At 35.7% G+C, this 8,584-nt stretch overlaps 4 long non-coding RNA genes across 5 annotated transcripts; 3 read left to right on the top strand and 1 right to left on the bottom strand.

Annotated features, from left to right (window-relative positions):
• Positions 1 to 6: 6 nt before the first annotated feature.
• LOC139785663 (uncharacterized) lies at positions 7 to 3,256 on the bottom strand. The gene is made up of 4 exons (XR_011722042.1): positions 2,951 to 3,256; positions 2,675 to 2,832; positions 2,336 to 2,476; positions 7 to 1,606 (listed from the first exon to the last, which is right to left on the bottom strand). It is a non-coding gene; the product is annotated as an uncharacterized lncRNA (long non-coding RNA).
• Positions 3,257 to 3,540: 284 nt separating this feature from the next.
• LOC139785664 (uncharacterized) lies at positions 3,541 to 4,509 on the top strand. Of its 2 annotated transcripts, XR_011722044.1 has the most exons (3): positions 3,575 to 3,589; positions 3,681 to 4,204; positions 4,294 to 4,509. It is a non-coding gene; the product is annotated as an uncharacterized lncRNA (long non-coding RNA). The 2 variants fall into 2 exon arrangements; XR_011722043.1 differs by lacking the exon at positions 4,294 to 4,509 and having other exon boundaries at positions 3,541 to 3,589; positions 3,681 to 4,140.
• Positions 4,510 to 4,966: 457 nt separating this feature from the next.
• On the top strand, positions 4,967 to 5,590 carry LOC139785665 (uncharacterized). Its single transcript, XR_011722045.1, has 2 exons — positions 4,967 to 5,080; positions 5,446 to 5,590. It is a non-coding gene; the product is annotated as an uncharacterized lncRNA (long non-coding RNA).
• A 623-nt stretch (positions 5,591 to 6,213) lies between these two features.
• On the top strand, positions 6,214 to 7,563 carry LOC139785662 (uncharacterized). Its single transcript, XR_011722041.1, has 2 exons — positions 6,214 to 6,768; positions 6,860 to 7,563. It is a non-coding gene; the product is annotated as an uncharacterized lncRNA (long non-coding RNA).
• The last annotated feature ends 1,021 nt before the right edge of the window (positions 7,564 to 8,584 follow it).

Here is an 8,584-nt window from a genome sequence, read left to right as displayed (position 1 = left end):
CTGGCACGACATTGTTGTAAGCAGAAGATTGTACCGGTACTAATTTATCTAAATTAGTTATATTATGCTTATCATTTTTATGACGTTTAATTTCATTGTAACGATTAAAAAGCTGTTGTAGTGGTTTCTCGCTTTTACGAATCAATATTTTGATAAAATGCATAAAATTTTCGAACCGAAATGCACTAAAATTTTCTATACTTCCGAAATGTCTAACATCCTCCGTAATATGTATAAGGCCATGAACATTATGTGATACTAAATAATTGTTGTAAAGAAGACTAAACGACTCTACAAAATGTTCCAGAAGAAGCTGAGCATAATTTAAATGTTCATGAAGATCGCTGCACGATAAAATTCTAACTGCAACATGCAATTGTACAAAATGCTGATATAAATCTTCATGCAATACATATCGGAGAACTACCAATCCTGTGTAAAACAACAATTGGCGATATTCGGTCGCTTTCCATTGTTTTAAAAATATCAATGAACGTGGTTTACGTTGAAACTCACTTGGGACATACAATTGTATCTGTAGTAGAACATTTGACATATGTTGAATTTGATTTGCGCTAAGTTGCCATTTTCTTTTTTTACCATTATTGAGCACCCACAAATACATTAATTTACGCATCACACCTAAACAGATCAAATGCATATAATCGAGAATGATACATTTAATCAGATCAATGTTTAATAGTATTTCTAATTCACTCCTACCCAAATGATAATAAAAATCCATGTGCAATCTAAATTCTTCATTAGTTCTTTTCTGTGCATTGTTTTCCATAAAACATACACGTCCATGGTCACTGAGACCCTTAACATGACATTTCGTACAACTATTGTAATCTGTGTGCCCTTTCACATTCAGAACAAATGATTTTGCTGGTGCATCCATGACAAAGTATTTGATAGAAAATGGAACTTTTATGCCATCTATTTCAATTCCGTTTTCATATAAAAATAATGCCTCATTTACAAAATTTCTTAAAAAGAGATTGCTACTTTTAGGTTTAAAATTTCCATGATAAGCTCCAATGATAAAGACAGATCCATTAGGAAGTACAGAACCTAAAATTGGCCAAAATGTACTAGATGATGATTTGCAAAGGGGAAGACCGTCAATACCTACAGCTATTTGTACACCTTGCAATTTACATCTTTGTCTTTTCAAATCATCATTTAATATTGTGTCCATTATACCATTAGTTATGCCGAAATGACAATATTTACCGGGTTCCATATCTATAGTATAACATTTTCGCGGAGTATGTAACAATGTTCTAGCATCTTTTGGAAGAGTAGAAAAGTACGGATATTTTTTTAAAAGCGACAGAAGGTCTGAAACAGCACTATTCTTGACTGAATGTTTTACAGTCCAATTCCTTAAGAAATTTTCTACTTCTGACGTTGCGTTATCTTGATCGCTGTCTTCACTCTCTTCCAATGATGAGTGTAATGTAGCCAAACATCTACATTCATTTTCTTCATATTCACGCATTCTATGATTTAACAATTCATTATCACTGTCAGATGGATTGTCAATATGCAAATCATTGCAAATTATAGGCAAATTGCTTGCAGTATCTTCTTCACATACCTGCAATAATTTATCTACATTAATATCAATATGCTTTTGTACTGTTTTAGAAAGAACTGCTTGAACTGAGTATTGTGCTAAAAGTATACTTATTGTATTACTTGTAGCATTTGATGAGACAGAATTTAATGGGACATTATTGTTATTCTTAATACTTATACCTGTAAATTAAATTATAACGTAAAGCAGGAATCATGCATTATTATCATATAGCGTTTCAAAAATAAATAATATAGTTGCAAATTAACAATTCTAATTCAATAAAAACATTGGGTGCTTTCCATAACGACACAAGCGTCATTCTATCTTTGTTGTTCATGCACTAGATGTTGAAAAAGGACAGAATGACGCTTGTGTCGACTTGAATCGTTAAATGAAAAGCCATTATTACTACATGTTGATATTTTATGTTCTATGTATATTAATGGTTTTATCCTTTTTGTATAAAATCCTTGTAATTATAAAATTTTATAACAGTTTGTATTTCAAATAAAAACAGATAAAACAATGTATATACAGTTGTGTCTTATTGTTAGATCACTATGATTAATATATGTATACATTAAATAATAAATATTTCAAATAATTGTGTGTTACAATTATTACGTTTACGCGAGCGTTATTTCTGTAGTAACTTACGATAATTCATTCGTTTACACGGAGTGAATTATCGTAAGTTAGTACAAAACCCTATTTACACGCGGAGGAGTTATCAGGAAAATTACTTACTCTCATAAGTAACCCTGTTTTCATTCTTGTCTATTATCTCCATCACAGTGTTGTGAACACGCCGACGAAATTGTCGACTTGAAATTTCAGACACATGTTTTAATTTTTTTTTATTCATTTTTGAATAAATGCTTCAATTTTCTGTAAAAATAAAAGGAGAGTTAATTTAAGTGCTATGTTTGTATCTTTATACAACTATAGAAAAAACAAAAATTACTGTTTACACATTTCGTATAACATATAACATTTTCTGTTTATATTAGATTAACAATAATCTATATTTTGTAAAAAAGAAATTAAATATTCTATATGTATAGTTTTTAATTTAGCTACACTCACTTTTTGCAAATAAAGAAATGACAATGCTGTGTACCATTAATTGTGCAACAGGTGTTGCCCAACCAGCTTAAACCAGTGCGTAAATTAGATTTCCTTTTCCCTTTAACGTTAATATTACGGTAATGTACTTATTTCACTGTGTGGTGTAAAAGTTAAGTCTGCAATTTATTAATATAAAAAATAAACATATAGATATAATAAGCGTAATAAGCGTACCGAACAAAAGGCGCAAAACCCCTAAGATTACGAACAAACGTAAGTATTAAAAGATCATACCTTGGATATATTCGATGTATATCTTCTTATATCTACACAAAAGAGAGGCTGTATGCACTAGACGGTATTAATACGTGAAGCAACGTGATGTATATCAATGTTACACACCATCGATCCTTTGTGCAGCAGATCTTGCCTGAACAGGTTAGGACAGTGCGCAAGTTAGCTTTCGTTCCTTTTTCCTTCAACGCTAATATATGGTATTGCACTGTAGAAGTTAAATCATTGCAGACAATTCAATAATATAGAAAATAAACGTATAAATATAATAAGCGTCGACTGAATGTAAGACGCGATACCCGGAGATAACGTGCACCGACCGGCATAATCAAAACGTAAGCAGTAAGGGTGGCGTCCCATGGCATTTTCCGCGTAACCAATCAAAAGCTTAAAAGAAAATGCGTAACGCTTCTGATTGGTTAAGCCCGTATCACACTAGCGGCTCGCGGCCGCGACTGCGATTGCGATTTCGTCCCTTGACCAATGAGAAAGAAGCTGCTGGCAATTCGGGCATTTCTCATTGGTCAAGAGACGAAATCGCAATCGCAGTTGCGGCCGCGAGCCGCTAGTGTGATACGGGCTTTACGCGGTACGCGGCAAATACATCATTATACCGGTTGCGGTGCACGTTATCTCCAGGTATCGAGTTTTACGTTCAGTCTACGCTTATTATATTTATACGGTTATTTTCTATATTATTGAATTGCCTGCAATGATTTAACTTCTACAGTTCAATACCGTATATTATCGTTGAAGGGAAAAGGAACGAAAGCTAACTTGCGCACTGTCCTAACCTGTTCAGGCAAGATCTGTGTTGCACAAAGGATCGATGGTGTGTAAAGCTGCAATTTCATGGAGCGAAGAAAAGCCAGCGTTTTACCCCCACTCCATCAATTTTCGTCAAGTTGGCTTTACGGCGTTGCTTCGCTAAAAGTTCAACACAGTTGAACTTTTAGCGAAGCAACGCCGAACGCCGAAAACACGTGGTGACACAGACATCTTGGTCCAACCATGCCCAACAATTCTTCCAACTGAGTTGCGGTCATCCGAAAGTAATTGTGGAATCGTATGTCCTCCAATATTAACTTCGGGACCGACGCAAAGAAAAAACTATGTTTATCACAATTTTCGAAAATGGGTGCTACCCAAAACCTTTTCTTCGCGTATCTTCTTTTTTTTTTCATTAAATACATAGCAGCTATAGCGGCTATGCGTCGTCTCCTTACAACCTCTGCTGCAACTGTAGCTGCCACTGTACGTCTGTAATATTCAACGTACGCGATGTACTGTCTATAATAATTGGAGTACTCCATTTTTATTATACGTAGTTCTTCTTCTTCTAGGTTAAGTAGCGTTAGCTCTGCTTTTCAATGCTACTTTGCATTTCGTGAAGTAGGGGTAATACGCCAGCTTTTCTTCGCTCCATGAAAAAGATAGAGGCGATAGCGTTAGCTGTTCTTCGCTGGCTTTACAGTGAGGTGGAGTGGGGATAAACGCTAGCTTTTCTTCGCTTGCGTGAAATTTCAGCTTAACATTGATATACATCACGTTGCTTCACGTATTAATACCGTCTAGTGCATACAGCCTCTCTTTTGTGTAGATATAAGAAGATATACATCGAATATATCCAAGGTATGGTTTTTTAATGCTTACGTTTGTTTGTGTGCTATTATATGCCGGTGCACGTGATCTCCGGGTCTCGCGCCTTACGTTTGGTATTACACGTACTTATTATTATATCTATAGTTTATTTTTTATATTACTGAATTGCCTGCAATGATTTAACTTTTACAGTGCAATAAGTATATTAGCGTTGAAGGGAAAAGGAACGAAAGCTAACTTGCGCACTGATTTAAACCTGTTCAGGCAAGACCTATTGCACAAAGGATCGATGGTGTATAACATTGATATATATCACGTTGCTTCACGTATTAATACCGTTTAGTGCATACAGCCTCTCTCTTGTGTAGATATAAGAAGATATACATCGAATATATCCAAGGTATGGTCTTTTAAGGGGGTAGTCCTCTAAATAATTTTTTTTTTTGACAAATTTTTTTTTTCGCTTGACGAAGCCCTCCACGTCAACCTCGAAGGGATGCTGTATGGGCCAGGCATTGCTGACTAGAGGTATGTTGAACTAAACTGCAAAAAATGTAATCCGAAACTTCAAACGCGTTTTTCTCGAAACGGTGTTTTTGAAATCAGTGGCCGGCATAACGTTTTATCGACACATACGATTTTGATCGGACTTTGCGTTTCGCATTCTCAATTGAATTATCTAGTCCCCTACGTAGCCGTTTTTGGATCCCTTGAAAAATCTGTGCTCGGTGCACGTTTCTGTACCGATTTTTAGGCTGAAAAATAACGTTTTTTTTTTAACACGTCATCATTTTTCATTTTGTTTTTTTTTTCAATTCTCCTACGTAGGGGACTGGATTTAGCATTTGACAATAACTTAAAAACATTTATTTTGTTGCAAAACCAATCGGAAGACCCCCAGGCCGGCCACCGAAAATGGGCGTTTCCAGGACAAGGGGTGCTTTCACCTCGTGCAGCGGTCACGGGAAGCGGCCGATGGAGTAAAAAAAAATTATGCCCGAAAGCTATTTATATGATTAATAAATGGATACACTCAAATTTGTCATTCCCTTTTATTTTAGTATTAAAAAAAAATACCGAAAAACACCTATTTTTCAGCCATATTTAGAGGACTACCCCCTTAATATGCTTACGTTTGTTTGTGTGCTATTATATGCCAGTGCACGTGATCTCCGGGTCTCGCGCCTTACGTTTGGTATTACGTACTTATCATATCTATAGTTTATTTTTTATATTACTGAATTGCCAATGATTTAACTTTTACAGCGTTGAAGGGAAAAGGAACGAAAGTTAACTTGTACACTAGTCTAAGCTGGTCAGGCAAGACCTGTTGCACAAAGGATCGATGGTGTATAATATTGACATACATCACATTGCTTTACGTACAAATATCGTCTAGTGCATACAGCTTCTCTCTTGTATAGATATCAGAAAATATGCAACGAATATATCCAAGGTATGGTCTTTTAATGGTTCAGATTTAAGTATTATAAAAAATATCTTCATTCGAATAGCAGTGTACCAATTATTAATTTATTATTGCTTCCTTATAGAGGAAGCTTTGTTTTCGTGATTTTCGTATATGAACCTTTGCGTATAAAGTTGGGTCTAATCAACCAAATTGAAATGAATTATATGGGTGTTTCTACGTAAATAGCGTTTTTTACTGTCCAAGCTTGTTAGAAAGAGAGATTGTATATATAGAAGCGCGCGGCGCAGTCGGCATTGTTCGGGGGACGTCGGTCACGTGAGCCGACCGTGACTCGGTTGCGATGCGAGCCCGGGCAGTGTGTGAGGCTGTAGGCGCGTGCGCGGGCCGAGCATGCTCGATCTCGTCGAAGCGCGAGGCCATTCGTTACCGAAACGTAGATCAAGTCGCACGTGTATACGATCAGTTAGTAAAACGGATGTTGCATCATCCAAGAGATTTGTTAATCACTTGATCGAAAGGGATATTGTTTTATCCCGCATCCGAGCGAGAAGTTCCACGAAGCACGAGAGCTGGCCGCTCAGTTAATTACACGAAGGAAGGAGGGCCAGTATTCCAGTATATTTCAAAGGAAGGAAGGACGACTACTGCCGTTACTGTTTCGAGCATTCCCTCGTAGCTAATTATTATCAACATTAATAAGAGGGATTCAATTACGGCGCAAGCCAGTCACGCCATCCTGTCAAGGATGTGCCTATACAAAAGCGAAGATTCTGCTGTTTGTGAGGTAAACCAAGAAATCTATCGAAGTTTAGCTAGTTGAATAAAGCCTTAGGTAACGTGCGTTACAGTCGGCTCATATTCAATCTCTCTTACAGAGGCCACCAAATTTGTTTACCTCAAGGAAGGTCAACTTTCGGAAAGAAAGTCCTTCTTATGATAACAAACCTTTCTGGTTTTATAACGAAAAGCTGAGCTCAGTACAAGATACATTTTCATTCAATCGATTGCAATCAAATAAGTTTGTCAATTCCATTACGATTCATTTTGATAGTTTGAGAAACACGATTCTTGTGAAAAGTGCACATAAACGTAAAAGAAACTCTGTATTCTAATTTCATATTCGTTAAGTTATTCTTAAACATATTAAGGATTTGTCACGACTATCCATTGAGTTACAAAGATAACAATCGTTACGGCGGTGATCTTGTTTACCATCTCCCGCTTAGAATTATTGAGTCATAATTTCAGATGAATGATTCTTTTCATGATATACTTTTCTATGAATATTTATAGTAACCATTTCATGGTACCTTTAAAGGTTTACATGCTTGGATAAGTCTTCTTATAATGGCTTAACATTAAAAGATGAAAACGAACAGAACCCTGAAGTGTTTTTAAGAAATACTACCACATCGAAATCAGATAAAGAAAGGGATCATTCACCAACTAATCTTTATGTTATTTTCATGTATCTATTGCGTCACTGATTTATTGTGTGTATGTTCATATGTTTTTATCTTCTGAGACAAATATCATCTAGCTTATAAGAGAAAATATATGCAATCTCTCTCGAACAAAATAGACTTAAATGGATGTGCCGCTCCCTCCTTAAGATCATTATTTCTTCTTATTAATAGAAGTTACACAATCCAACATATTTCTAACAAAGCTTGTTATATGTTCATGATTGAGAGGAGGGTAAGCAAGCGTTGTGAAAGTTCACTACTGCATCGTATTTGAAGTATCGCACAATAATCTGTTAATTGGGGAGTGGCTTATCCAATGGAAACATGCAGAAACTCCTAAAAATGTCAGTTACCTGGCCTGTCCATTGTCGAAAATTCTTTATTCCAGTTACACTTACTCCCTCCAATTGCAAACTCAATTGAAAATTCCCCATGTTCATTCAATCATAATATAGAACTAAGATTTTAACATCATTATTAAACATAAATCTCCCTTTGGAACCGAAAAAACCGGCTTCAAACTTGGTCCGGACATATGGAGTAAAATTGCACATTTTGAATTTTACCGCGGTTCCGCCATGTTGCATCGATTCAATGGGAGTCTGGTGTGGAGATTTCAAGAATTGGACATCAGGTGTGTTGTTTACATTGTTGGTGGTTGGTTGTTTTGAGCGTGATACAATCGTAATCGTGTATTTCACTTGAGAAAAGGTATGTCATAAAATTACGCGTCATTTGCCTGGCACATCTTTTTTTATTATATCGCAGTAAATTTTTCCTTCTAGTGGTAAAATTCTGATGATATTCGGTAGGCTAAACTTGATTTTTAATGGAAATTGGTTTACGTCAATTCAGGAGAAAGTGAGATTAATTCAACCATGAAATGTCAGTCTACTGGCATGTCATTCACCTGGCCATTCATGGGTTTGACGTTGAAATAAAATCAAACACGGTAAAAAACGTTGAAATAAAATCAAACACGGTAAAATACGGCGAAATAAAATCAAATACGGTAAAATACGGCGAAATAAAATCAAATACGGCAAAATACGGTGAAATAAAATCAAATACGGTAAAAAAGTAAAGTAATTTTAGGAATTTTTTTGACATTTCCTCTCAAAATCACTCATTGTT

The sequence above is a fragment of the Temnothorax nylanderi genome, unplaced genomic scaffold (assembly GCF_030848795.1).
Source record: "Temnothorax nylanderi isolate EJ_2023f unplaced genomic scaffold, tnyl_v1.0 TNYL_tig0857_pilon, whole genome shotgun sequence".
Lineage (NCBI taxonomy): Eukaryota > Metazoa > Arthropoda > Insecta > Hymenoptera > Formicidae > Temnothorax > Temnothorax nylanderi.
Note: the sequence above shows the minus strand (reverse complement) of the source record. Positions and strands in the feature narration are given on the sequence as shown.